This window comes from Papaver somniferum, chromosome 4 (genome assembly GCF_003573695.1).
Source record: "Papaver somniferum cultivar HN1 chromosome 4, ASM357369v1, whole genome shotgun sequence".
Lineage (NCBI taxonomy): Eukaryota > Viridiplantae > Streptophyta > Magnoliopsida > Ranunculales > Papaveraceae > Papaver > Papaver somniferum.
Genome location: NC_039361.1, coordinates 80,137,603 through 80,152,071, shown reverse-complemented (window position 1 = coordinate 80,152,071; position 14,469 = coordinate 80,137,603). Strand labels below are relative to the sequence as shown.

General features: G+C 36.2%; 2 long non-coding RNA genes and 1 pseudogene across 2 annotated transcripts; 1 reads left to right on the top strand and 2 right to left on the bottom strand.

The window, feature by feature from the left end:
• Positions 1–1,320: 1,320 nt before the first annotated feature.
• LOC113274020 lies at positions 1,321–3,450 on the top strand. Its single transcript, XR_003322714.1, has 3 exons — positions 1,321–1,547; positions 2,975–3,242; positions 3,326–3,450. It is a non-coding gene; the product is annotated as an uncharacterized LOC113274020 (long non-coding RNA).
• Positions 3,451–6,326: 2,876 nt separating this feature from the next.
• Positions 6,327–9,821, bottom strand: LOC113272735 (annotated as a pseudogene).
• A 751-nt stretch (positions 9,822–10,572) lies between these two features.
• LOC113275993 lies at positions 10,573–12,415 on the bottom strand. The gene is made up of 6 exons (XR_003323859.1): positions 12,239–12,415; positions 11,782–12,073; positions 11,501–11,542; positions 11,265–11,314; positions 11,081–11,186; positions 10,573–10,633 (listed from the first exon to the last, which is right to left on the bottom strand). It is a non-coding gene; the product is annotated as an uncharacterized LOC113275993 (long non-coding RNA).
• Between the last annotated feature and the right edge of the window lie 2,054 nt (positions 12,416–14,469).

The window sequence follows — 14,469 nt, the reverse complement described above, 5'->3', positions numbered from 1 at the left end:
AAATGCATGGAAATGCTCATGGGAGTTTTTATATTATGGTCGCAGGGTCACTAGACATTTATTATCTGGTTGTTCCGTATTTGTGAAGAAGATGTTGATGCAAAAATTGTGTTCCGAATGGTTAGTAATTCCAATGCACAATTCAAGATCGAGTAGTTGTGCTACTAGTGGAAGCTCTAAAGTGCTTTCTTCGACTGACCATTTTCAATATAAACTCCAAACGAGTTTTGTCACAGTGAGGGGGCCTGATACTTGACGTATTAGGAAAGCAAAAATTATATTACAAGATATGGCTATATCTTGGATATTTATCAATTTGGTATTTTATTTATTAGGATTATTGTTTGTTTTATTAAATTTTTTTTTATGAGAATAATATATTCTCTTAGGCTAGTTAGGAATGTTTTAGATTTTTAGGTTTATGTTTGCAGGCTATAAATAGCCATTTCGCTTTCATTGTGAAGGAGCTTGCGATCTCGTTTATCAGATTTAATGAATTATTGATTAAGTTGTTGGTTTAACACCATTACTGTCGGTTAACTCTTGGATTAGAGTTGTTATTCTTCTCATTTGCTCCCGGATTGGAGTTCTATCATCACCTTAAGGAGTGGATATATTCTACTTGTTCCTTTATCGCTTCCGCTTGTTCTGTACCAGTTTTCTTTGTTTCAAGCCGATAAAGTGTTTTCTGATAGCCCATATCAGTTTGAGAGGGGGCGTTATGTTGACTTGTATTGACTCTTGTTGGACGACCGAAGGGAGTCCTTCTATGTGTTCACTATGGAGGCTAAAAATGCAATTCCACGCAACGCTTTTTTATTTTATTTTTCATCGCAAAAGTTGAACACCAATTGGTCTTTTTTGGATCGTCAAACGGAGAGTCATCAACCCCGACTATGGTTAGGCGCAATCAAAACGATCGGAAGTCGAGCCGATTGACGATAATTGCGGGGTGAAAACGGCCAAAAAACCGTTAGCTATACTTTTAATTTAGATCCTGACCGTTGATTATCAGCAAAATTTAGCCACAAGATCTAAAATTGCCGTTGCTATTACAAAATTGTTACAAACAATCGTTACAAAACTGTTACAAAATAAGTATCACATAATTGTTACACTTATAAATGTTATTAAATTTGTTTGCAAAAATTGTTAGAAATACTGTACGAAACTGTCACAGAAACCCATTCCCTCACCCACTCTCAATAGGACACCTGTCAGTTTTACTTTAGAAACAGTTGGCAACAGTACGATAGCAACTTAGTCATTTCCGACATTCTATATTCATCTCTCTATTTTCTCAGGTTGGCCTGATGAAGAAATTTCAAATGCATTTATGAAATTTCCCGACTGTATGATTACTTCTGAGAAAAAGATAACGTCAGTGGATTTTCCTGTGAATCAAACGGGTTATAAACCATCGCTTATTGCCGTGATTTTGAGTTTAAAGTTTGGAGAAGAGGAGTATAGTTAGGTAGAAGCTCCAGAACTGTTGAAGCTATAACCAAGTGTTGTTAATCGAGAGCTACCTAGTAGTGCTTCTGAAGGTATTAAACTTGAGATTTTTCTTTTGATGAATTTATCCTTTTCTGTTGTTTGCTTAATATTAAGAACTAGTACCCATTTTCAACCTTTTGTTGTTCTGTTTACCTAGAATATTATTCTACCCTCAATCCTCAAACCCTAAAATCCAAATTGATTTTTTCAAATCTAAAGGGCTTTCTGGACTTGACCTTGCCAAGTTCATCTCCAGTGACCCACGGGTTCTCAGAGAGAGCTGAACAACCCAATTGTTTAGTAAATAATTCATATTCTCTTTGTTATTGTTTTAAAGCTAAATAGTTTTTTCTGTATTATTATTTTTATAATCTGTCTACAAACCAAGATTGGTCCATAAAGGCGCATTCTCTGCCAAAGTGTCACTGACAGGGTAACGCTATTTGCAAAAGTGTTACATATGTGCAATAGGGGAGTGAGTGACACCATGTAATATGGGGCTTGAAGGTATTTGTAAACTTCAACCAGGATCCCCGTAAATATGTGAACAGAAACCAACATTAGTTCAGCTGCTCCAGACAAGAAGAAAGATGTTACTCTTGGATGATTTTTTTTTTCAGGTTCAAAAGTTATTCGGCATTTAGTTCTCCAATGGAATGTATGTGAGGGGAAAAGTATTAATCCAAATAGGATGCACAATCATATTTATAAAAAATTATTTCCAACCAATTGATGTGGGGATGAGGTGGCAAAAAAAATGTTAGACATCCTCTAAGTGAACCTCTAGTTTCAGACATTTACTTAAAGGATGTCTTCCCATCCTAGTCACACTTTGACTAATAAAAATCAATGAGAACAATAATGAAAATAATTTTAACCAATTATATGCCTACAAATAAGTAAAGAAAGATGAAACAATCTAATGGGTTGGAGATAAAATTTATTTTTTCCTAATATTTAGGATTTTATACCTAGAGGATATCTTAAAAATGGTGCCACATATGAAACATCCACATGCACCATTGGAGAAGCTCTAAGATATAAGGAAAAGTTGTTTCTTAATTACCGACTATTTTAGCACATTCTGGTTGGGGTCCTCTAACTTGTGATTTCACTGTGATAGATACATTTTATAATTGTGTGTTTTCCTTCTTTAATAGTTATGTGTTGATTGTATTTGGTTCAAGGGATAACTTCTTCTTCTTCTTTTTTTTTCTCTCGATGGAGTCCAAGGGATAACTCATATGTTGCTGTTTTAATTTGCCATCTTGGATGAGTACAATATTTAGACATACCACTTTGTTATTGTCGTATCCTTCTCCTTTTTCTGTGTAAAAAATAAAAATCCTTATTTCAATGATAAAGGATGCACCCCCTGTCAAAACTTTAAAATTTGCTGCCAATGTTTGTCCGTTCTTCTATTTCTCATTATGGCTCATTGTTCAATTCTATGTAATCTGTATGCCTTATTTTGCAGCCAGTGAAAAGCACCAGAGCATCAAAAACACTTATTCCTGTCATTTTCCACCGATAAATCTCATGTGTGAGTATAATTGCTAACGTCTCTTTCTGGCCTTTCTCGTCTCAACACTCTTTTGTTGTTGTTGTTGTTGCAGGATTAATTTCTTTAAACAGGTTGGGGATATTTTTGATGGGTGTCTTTATTATTACTACGGTAAGGATGGCAAGTCCAGAGCGTAATGGGTGGCCATATAAAGTTTGCAACTGAAGAAGCTGCAAAGAAGGTATACTTCCCAGCTTATGCTCTAGAATTAGTCAAATGTTATGTATATCTTAAATTGCACTCATGATTAATTTACTGTTGCAGGCAGCAAATCTTCGTGAATACTTGTTGGGTCCCCGTATTAAACTTTTCCCTTGACTGGAAGACCCCGGAGCATCAAAAACACTTCTCATGAAGGACCTACTATTTTACACTGTTAGATCTGATGTGTGAGTATATAAATGCGATTGTTGTACCTTATTCTTTCTTATATTTATTACATTTCATTGTCTTAACACGCTTCTGTTGTTGCTGTTGTAAGATCAAGTTCTTTAAACAGATTGTGAAAATTGTTGATGTGCGTTTCTTTTACGATCAGATGAAAAGTTCGGCTGGTCTGGCCTTATTGAGTTTGCAACGGAAGAAGCTGCAGAGAAGATAAACTTCCCAACTTATGCTCCAGAATTAGTCGAAAGTTCTATATAGATTGTACTAGCAATTAATTTACTGCTGCAGGCAGAAAGGCTAAGTGGGGTAGAATTATCGAGCAGTCAAGTTGGACTTTGCCGTCAAGCAAGAGGCACTGGAGCATCAAAAACACTTTGTCTTAAGAACCTTCCATTTCACATTATGAAATCTGATGTGCGGGTATATATGCTGATTAACCTTTCCCTTTCTGACCTTTACCACATTTCAGTGTCTTAACACTATTTTTGTTGTTGCTCCTATAGGATCAATTTCTTTGAAAATGTTGGGGATATCGCTGATGTTCATTTCTCTCGCGACAAGTATCAAACTACTTGAAGGAGAATTTCCCATGTTGAGTTTGCAATTGAAGAAACTGCAAAGGAGATAGATTTCCCAGCTTATGCTCCAAAATTTGCTGTAACTTCTGTATCTTAATTGTATTGATGACTACTGCAGGCAGTAAAGTGGAATGGCAGAGACTTATTGGCATTGTTCGTGAAAGCCTTTTTGTTCAAGGTCTTGATACTTCTCTCGTAATTGATAAGGTATAGACAGTTTGTGGGAGTTCAGTTTTATGTCTTTATTTGTATCCGGAGCTTCCTTGAAAAGTTTTCCAAACTTGCGAATCCATCATTCTCGTGGAAGTTCCAGAGTACCACGACATCAATGCTCACACTGGTGTTCCCCCGTGGTTGGTAGATTTTCTACCAAGACGTCCATTGCTATTTCTTTTGGAGAGTACATACAGCATGACAAGGACACTACATTTTTGACTCCGGTTGCTGGTCCAGATTTCCTAGCAGCTTTGGTTGCTAATTTCTTCCTTGGTGCCTTTCCTCCAGTTGATTTCCTAGCGGTTCGCTTGGTACGAGCCATTGGTATAAGAAATTAGAGATTTAGATAGTTTATGGATTTCAGAGAGGGAAATTGAGAAGAGATAGAAATTGATCTGTGAATTGTGTATATATGCTGATTAACCTTACTCTTTCTGAGCTTTACTACATTTAACTGTCTTAACACTATCTTGTGGTTGCTGTTATAGGATCAATTTATTTGAAAATGTTGGGGATATCACTGATGTGCGTGTGTTTCTCTCGCGACAAGTATCAAACTACTTTAAGGAGAGTTGCCCATGTTGAGTTTGCATCTGAAGAAGCTACGAAGGAGGTAGATTTCCCAGCTTATGCTTCAAAATTTGTTGCAAGTTCTGTATCTTAATTGTACTCACTCAAAAACAAACAGCTTAACAAAATCAAAAACAGAACCCAGAGAAACCCACTTTCTTATTCTTTTATAAACACTCACATTAACCCATCTCCCTTGATAATCAAACCCACTCTCTCTGATAAAAGTGAAAAACAATCGAACCCACGAAAAATCAAAAATCACTCAGAAATAAAATAAATAGCTGAATAAATTCAAAAAATACTTAAAAACAGAACCAGAAAACCCCACTTTCTTATTCTTTCATGAACACTCACATAAACCCATCTCGCTTGATAATCAAACCCAATTTCTCTGATAAAAGTAAAAAACGATCAAACCCACAAAAAAAAAAGTCAAAGCAGAACCACAAAAACCTTTCATAAACCCATTTTTATCGAAACCAGACACTTACCGTGCTTGTTCTTTTGACTTCGGTGCAACACTGACTACTCCCTTATCATTGATGTCTGAACGAAAAAATGCCATCCTTCATGACAGAACACAAACCCTTTTTAGAAATCCATAACTTCAACCCATATCACAAGAAAAGAGAGGGAAACAATTCTCCAGGAAAGAATCTCCTTACCTTTTCTGTTTAGATAGCTTCCTTCCAAGGTCAAGGAGTTGAAACATCTTGATAGCAAAACTTGGGAAACAAATTAAAATGAGACAATCTCTGTTACTGTTGCTCCCAGTCTCTCTGCTTCAGTCTAGTTTCTATATATACGGAGACAATCTTCTTTTGTTAATAAGGCAACAAAACTAGTCATAAAAACCCAAGGTGACCAAACTTGTGGTACAAAAACCCCACTCAAATGTTGGGATGCATTAAAACTCTATCGTAAACAAAATTGATACAAAAACTCCAAATTTTTAAAAATTGATACAAAAACCCCAAATTTAAATGTTGGTTTCATCAAATTTTATTTTGGTTTCATCATAAAATTTGATGAAACCAACATTTAAATTTGGGGTTTTTGTGTTAATTTTGTTTTGATGGGGTTTTTGTGTTACTTTTGTTTTGATGAGTTTTTTGTGGAAGGATAGTAACACCTCTGGGGTTATAACTCGCGGACCGATAAAGCAAACTAAATTTTAATCCACATCCACGTGTACGACCCAAAACGTTGGTAATGTTACGGGAGGGGAGAAGTGGGTGAACAAGATAAGGGTGCACTTTATACTGCGGTTATATTCAGAGTTTTGTCTCTTTCTCTCTGTGAATTCCCCTCTCACCCTCACCGTCAAGCAGAAAATAGCAGATTTTCACCTCTTTGTTCTAGAAGAAGAACAACAACCCTACGAATTTTGTTTTACATTTTTTTTTTGCTCGGTTGTTTTACATCAGCTACTATCTAATGTAAATTAGAATAATTTTCTTTTGATAAAAATGTAAGAAGTCGATATGTATATACTAAGAACAAGAACAGCACTAGAGTCAGTCAGATGGTAAACATTTGTTAACCAAGTATTGAAGGTGTTACAATGTTTAAATATTGCAAAAACATGTTCATTCTACAGACGACCTCCTCGACACTCCACAAAATAGTGTTGGGTGTTACTGTATCATTTTCTAGGGGAACGTCTTTAACCGTATCTCCTGTTCGGTCTTATGTCTGAAAGCAATCACACCACCAAGCTTCAAAGTAGGCAATCAGAACACCATCCAACTGAATTACTCATCTGTGATTCATGACAATAATAACTGATAAATCTGATCAAAAGATTCTTCTATTCTAGGCCGCAATGGCTTCTTTCTGCAGTATCACTAAGAGGACGGTAGCTCCAACTCTCTGATATCTGGTAATTCAAAAACCAAAGCAACAAAGAATGAATAATGTGACTGATATTTTCAACATCAATTTGTTTGTGATAGACTAGTACTTTATCATTGAAAAGTCAACCATCCAACGCAAATCTTTTCCCAAGAAATATACAGTCAATTACTTACATCGACCTAGTTACACCACGTTGTTGGAGACACCTTCCGAAGTCTTCAAACTTCCATGTACATCTCTCTGCTCCATTAACATGAACAGGTTTTCTGCGAGATCAACCAAAAAGTTTTAACTCAAGTAATAGGATTCATATTCACCATAAACCATGTGCCACAAGCCTCACTTAGCATACTGACTGAATCAGGGGTGATGACAAACACATCTGCCCAAGCTAAATGTCCCATGTGTGGGTTTGGCTCTACATACATGCACACAAGAGAGTAACCATATCAAAAACATCTTTTAGATGTCCAAAAAGGTCTATAATAAACCCTTACGCAGACAAAAGAAACGAGATTTTACCTTCACCATTCCAAATGTAAATCTTTGGATGACCACTAAGTTCTTTCACTATCATGCTGGATACCTATGTAATACATATAGCCAATGTCAGTAACTAGTTGGAAAAGGTTGGGGAGGTGCACAAACAAATAAGCAATTATTGTTCATGCAGCTGTACCTTCTGAGGGGACATCCTAAAAAAAAAGATTCAAATACTTCCACAGCTTGCTAGCACATTCTGTAGAGAGCCTATTAACTGCTTGGCAAGATCAGCTCCGTAACCACAGAGGCCTGTCATAAGAATTTGAACAAATTATTAGATCTCGAAACACGAAGGTTGTCAGAAGACAATTTACTATGTCCCATCTATGGGCAGAAACAATAAACTAGATATAAAAGACATGCATACCTTACCATTCTCATGTTTACAAGTTAAAAATAAACATGGGAGGCAGCCACTGCAACCACTCTCCCAAAGACAAGCAAAAAAATTGAGATGGAGAAATTTTGTATGTGCTGCTGATCTTCCTAATCTAACGGACCCAAGTTACTCAGCGATCATAGATAGTTTTTTTCATAATAAAATAAATAATGCAACAAGAGGTACAGAGAGGAAACTCTACGAGAACATACGGTCTAAAATTTTCTGTCCTGAATAGTGAATACTAAGTCAAATTAGGATCTTGAGTCTCTTTCCTCCTCGATCAGTAAAACATTGAAGCTACTCCCTATATGGAAAACATGCAACCACTGTTTCTATATCTGGCCAAACAAAGGGTAGTCAAATAATATGGAGGAGATAATTAGGCAACTGCATTTGACATTTTTTCCTTCGGTGAGGAAATTATAGCATTAAGAAGAAGTGATGAGCCACTCCAAAATGACACCCATTATATAGCAAAACAATTGTGGACAAATAAATAAAAAACTAACCAAACAACGTGACACAATGAATACGATTTTCCAAAGATGATGTACATCCCTAACCTAAGGAAGTTCAGATCCCTAACAATAAGAGCAATCACAAGACAAACCAGGAAAAGGAGTCTTTCAGACAAAAGTTCTCTTTCGGTAAAACAGAAAAATCTACTTTAGTGAATACTGAATGCAGTGTAAAACAAGCAGAGGCTTTAACAAGTTTATACACTGTTCCATGTCAAGAACGAGCATAGTTCGAAGTACAAAGACATTTTCTGGAGCTAATTTTTCTACCGAACTTGCTATAGAGATGGTATCCCGACCAGATGCAACCACTAATGAAGGACCATCCCTGGCAGAAATGGCAACATTATTGAAAGGAAGATTCTAAAACTTCCACAGCCTACTGACATCTGGCTGTCAAATAAGCAATTATTGTTCATGCAGCTGTACCTTCTGAGGGGACCTCCTACAAAAAGACTTCCACAGCCTGCTAGCACATTCTGTAGAGAGCCAATTAACTGCTTGGCAAGATCAGCAGCTCCATAACCACAGTGGTCTGTCATAAGAATTTGAACAAATTATTAGATCTCGAAACACGAAGGTTGTCAGAAGACAATTTACTATGTCACATCTATGGGCAGAAACAATAAAATAGATATAAAAGACATGCATACCTTACCATTCTCATGTTTACAAGTTAAAAATAAACATGGGAGGCAGCCACTGCAACTGCTCTCCCAAATACAAGCAAAAAAATGAGATGGAGAAATTTTACATGATAAGCAATTTGGTGCAAGCAGAAGCTGAGGCATGAATATCTGACATGTTATTTTATTAGGCCTCAAAGTATAATGAAGTAATGTTTCCAAGTGCTTCTCCAAATTAAAACCTGAATTGTAACCAAGAATACAAAATCAAAGGACTTCTCCAATTTAAGGTATGTTTTTCAATTTTCAGTAAAAGTCATCTTAGCAATTAAGCAGTAAAATGTGCACGGTTCACGTTAAACGGTTCGAATTACGATGTTTTTGCATGGTAATGCTACCATACTATTATCTACTTGATACTTTATCAAATTTTAACTGCTTCATCTTAAGCCAATGGTACTCGGTGCCCTAGAAAAATAGGAAATGAATATAAAAGGGGAAAATGAAAGTGGACTGACGTTCACAGAAAATCGTAAACTCCAAATACATACTTCTCAAAAGTCTCATGAGCCTTGCAATGCGCTTTGCATCAGCATCTAAAAGAGATGCCAAGACAGCACAAATACATTCAAACTATACGACAATGACAACATATACTGATATACAAACTACCAATCCAGAGAGAAAAAGTTGCTCTTACCGTTTTTGCATCACTAGCTTTCAGCTTCAGAGAATTCCGAAAGATGTAATTCGCAACGGGAATCTGAGGAGAATGGGAACAGTATGATCATCAAAATGAAGAATGCAAGAGAGACCTTAGTAAAGCATTCAACCACTTCTAGATGATCATCAATAAGGTAGTAACGCAATCACAATTCTAAACTACTGTACAGTGGAGCTACATGAAAGTCCCGAGCAAGATATAAATCTAAACTAGCAGCAAGAAATAAAAAATATGTAGAATGTGATACTAACTATAAGCACTCTAACCTTGTTGTCTTTGCTGTGTCTATACAGTATACACCATATTTCCGAGCAGAAGAAAAAGTGTCGAATACAAGTAAAGCCTTCTTTACTCATCTTATAATAAAATGAAACAACAGATACCCAAACCTAGCAACCACTCCGTAGACAATAAATGGCTTAATATCACAAAAAAGACCATACAAATTATAACACATGCGAACACCGGGATAGAAATAAAACATAACTAAATTCAGAAAATGTGCCCAACGACAACCAAAACATGCATGTATACGAAACTCATCTTCCTTACAAACGCTATTTCCAACCGACAGTTCTGACCCCACGATGTATGACATAGCATGTGTATGTACATATATTGACTTAAGGTTGCTGCGTGTATTAATGAGTAAATCGGCACCTCATATCATAGAACAATATGCCCACATGCACCAATATTTGAACTCTCTCTGGTTGTTATTTGATTTTATCTTTCTGGATCCACCCAAGGCTTATCCCAAAATGAGTTACAAAGTATTAGAAAAAAGAATAGGTTACTTAGCAGCACTCACATTGAAACTTGTGCGTCCAATTCAACCCAAGAGGTTCCTTTCAGCATCCATAGAAGCAACGCCAAGCCTGAAATGGGTGGCAAGGTACGCAAATGCACAATATCAATATGCCAGAAACAATCTGCACAAAAGTTGGGAAGGAAACAATCAATACATGGAAGCATATACATTTGCGTGAAGAAAAATCTAATCGTCTCAACATATGACAAAAGATGAACACACTTCATGCCCAATGCGCTCCGTGCTAATTTTACCAATTATAGCAACTTTTACCTCATTACTTGCAGCAGCTTCCTTTTAACTCCTCATCACAAAACCACTCACACCCGGGAAGCTTAAGATCAGTAATCCCAAACACTAATAGAAATCGAAGTATACATGAAGACTATTTGAAAGGCATGCCAACTAATAAACGCGATGCTTAAATTTCGTTCTCTGGAGAAAACATGATAGACACTCATGGCAGATGTCTTTTTACCTCTTTTCACGTGCGTCACTAACAAACCTTTATCATATTAAAGTTCAGAATTTTAGCTAAGGTGGTTGTGTTGAAAGTCGAGATTGTATTTGTATTCAATGTGCACCCTAGGTTGGAAACAGATCAAGTGATCTGTGTCATGGAAGGATGGATAAAAAGACTGGAAAACAGATTCTATTACTTTCCTAGTTGAATAATCAGACATCTGTTGTTATAGCAACTACCGGAAACTGATGTTCCTATTTGGTAGAATAAACTAGGAGTCAACACTCGGTAATATAAGAATTGAGAAAAATAAAAACATACAATAAATAAAATTGGAGTACATTTGGTACCAAATCGAACAACGCGAAGTACTGGTAGAGGATCGTCTAAGAATGTCTCCTTTGGAGGTAACGGAGTTGCAATTTTCCTGACCTTAGATCTATAAACCTGAATAAAGAAAAAAATTTAAAATGATGCACAGGGATGATAAGGGAGCATGTACGGTGCAAGTGGATCAAATCTAACCTCGTCCAGTGAAACCTTCAGCTGACTTTTTGTTAACGTTGTAGAACAAACTGCCAAAGAATAAACAAAGAGGTCGATTTTGAGAACGAATCAGTCTGAAATGAGCATCAAGACATTAACCATTCACATTAAGAAACTACGATAACTAAATCACATCATGTGAGAGTAAGCATTCACGTGTGTGCCATCAGTAGCGTATGAAGGAAATAAGCAATATAGCTATTTAGAGTGTTTACCCGTTGATAGTTGAATCGCCTTGATACCCATCCTATTCATTCCTATTTGAAAAATACACTTGTGCATTATAACTCGGCTAACAACATAAGTCATGCATTTATCCAAGACTTAAGAAAGATTAACGCCAAAAACAGACTAGTACAAACAACTCTAAAAGCTCTTGAGAACACCAAACTACATGAATATTGATCATATTACCTTATGCTATATATCAAAGAAAACCAATTGCAGATCAATCAAGAAAAATGGTACTCTTATTTCATACCAATGTTGGTCTCACCGTAGGTTTCTGATCTCAGAAATCACTCCATTCCCCAAACAATCGCATGTTTCCAAGTGTTTGACTGATTATGATTACTGTAAAACAAACATTCACACAGTAGAAGGAAATACAAATGAGGAAGGAGGCAATTGAAAGCAAAAACATAAACAAGTTCTCTTTATAGGAATTTCACAGCAATTCCTTTAATCCCTTCTTCCCCAGCAATTCCTTCAAGTATTTATTAACCTTTCCACAAAACTCTTTCCCCATCGTATTCTCCAATGAAGTATCAACAATCTTTCACCCAAAGCTGTAAGAATTAATCAAACTTACTAAAACATAACATCTTAAAACCCTAAAATAATCCAAATGAAATTACCACCAGCAACGCGAAGTTGAGGTTGAAGATCAAAGTGATGAAGAATAGACTTGTACTAGATAAGAAACGAAGTTGATTTTCACAATGAAGTCTCACCTGTTACATTGCTGAACTGGATTAGCGAAGGGGGCAGATATACTTCTTTTCACTTGGTGGATAATTGAAGACGGCCACAAGGATTCATAAGATTATAGTGGAGAATTCACTACTCAACAGTGATATTCTTTCTGGTTAATTCTCAAGGAGGATTCTATGGGAATGGGAGTTGAAGAGAGTTCCTCAACGGCGGTAAATTAGATAGGGGAAAAATATCGGTTGGTCCTTTTTAGGGGGGCCATGTCAGTTTAGTCTTTTGGGAAAACGCGGTTATTGTTTGGTCCATAATTATTTAAAAATATTAAATTGACAAAAGTACTCTTCCATGTTAATTTTTACTTATTTTTTGTAGCAGTTCATTCGTCAAAATGAACTCCTGTTAATTTCTACTTATTTTTTCAGAAATCACCTATATAAACCAGAGTTCATTCCAGAAATGAACTCCATATAAAAACCTAAAAAAACAGAGTTCATTCCATAAATGAACTCCATATAAAAACCTAAAAAACCCAGAGTTCATTCTAGAAATGAACTCCATATAAAACTTAAAAGAGCCAGAGTTCATTCCAGAAATGAACTCCATATATAAACCTTAAAAAACCAGAGTTCATTCCAAAAATGAACTCCATATAAAACCTAAAAGAACTAGAGTTCATTCCAGAAATGAACTCCATATAAAAACCTAAAAAAAACAGAGTTCATTCCAGAAATGAACTCCATATAAAAACTTAAAAAAACAGAGTTCATTCCAGAAATGAACTCCATATAAAACTTAGAAAAACCAGAATTCATTCTAGAAATGAACTCCATATAAAAACCTAAAAAAACAGAGTTCATTCCATAAATGAACTCCATATAAAAACCTAAAAAAAACAGAGTTCATTTATGGAATGAACTGCAGCATCATCATCTCCGTCGTCTTCAACAGCAGCATCAAACATCATCGTCTTCAAAACAGCACCAGCAACATCATATTCATCATGTTTATCGTCTTCAACACGAGCAACAAACATAAAAAAAATCAAGATCGTCATCAAAATCTAGATCTTCAACATAAAAAAATCAAGATCTTCGTCTTCAATATCTTCATAATCAAAATCAAGATTTTCGTCTTCAACATTGTAGATGGTGGATTTTCGACAATGGTTAAAATCGTAAAACCATAATTATACATGCTCCTGATCCGGCAATCAGATGAGTGTTGAGGCTCATGTCTCTCATTAAAGCATGAAAGCTCATGCCATAAAATCTCTGACTGAGAATGTTGTCTCTCAGAGTATATGAAGATGTGTAGTCTCTCAGCTGAGGCAACGGCACATCTCGTGAATACTGAGCAATTTCAGTAATTATTTCTATATAGAATCGAAAGATTGGACATCTCCTAGACAGCATGCCTGCTAGTATAGAGCAATAATGTCTTCAGGATGCAACAAGGTTTTCCCTGACTATATAAGAGAAATATGACATTTCAACAAGCTCATATCTCTCAATTCTCAGATATTTAATGTTCCTAGACAGCATGCCTGCTAGTATAGAGCCATCAATTAATTATCTCTAATCGTTAACTGAATATTCAACAATATTCTACGATTTTTCGTAATATTTCTTCACTTCAATTCGTGGTTCTTCCCAGCAGAATTCCACGAGTTAGTGATAAATATTCAATGTACGGGTATCTGAGCAGCTATCGAGTAAGCCGCGACCAAAATGGTGTGAGTGTACTCAACAATAATGCACAAACGGGCATTCCAAAACACGAAGGAACGATGAACCTATGCAAAATAGGAAGAAAAATAATAATAAAAATATATTAGCAAAGGCGTCAAGCGACTGAGCACACCGGCCGTCCAGTCACGTCGTGGCCAGTCCCACGCCCAATTCTATATTTTATCATATTTTATTATTTTTCCCTGATCTCATGAAAATCTCTTCATTTGAACAAATCTCCTTCGTCTTAAGGAAACTCCCCGATCTCATGGTGTTTCCTCGTATCAAAGAAATAATAAAATTTAGGAAAGGTGTCGTGGGATCAAGCCCACTAGCCGGCCGACCATGCCTTAGCCGTGGCCGGTCCCACACCTCATGACTCCTTATTATATTATTATTTCCCTCATCCCATAAAAATTCCCTGATTTCATGATATTTCCCTAAACTCGTGAAAATTATATAAAATTAGGGAGAAAATGCACGGGACCGGGCTCACTGGCCGGTCGGCCATGCCCTAGCCGTGG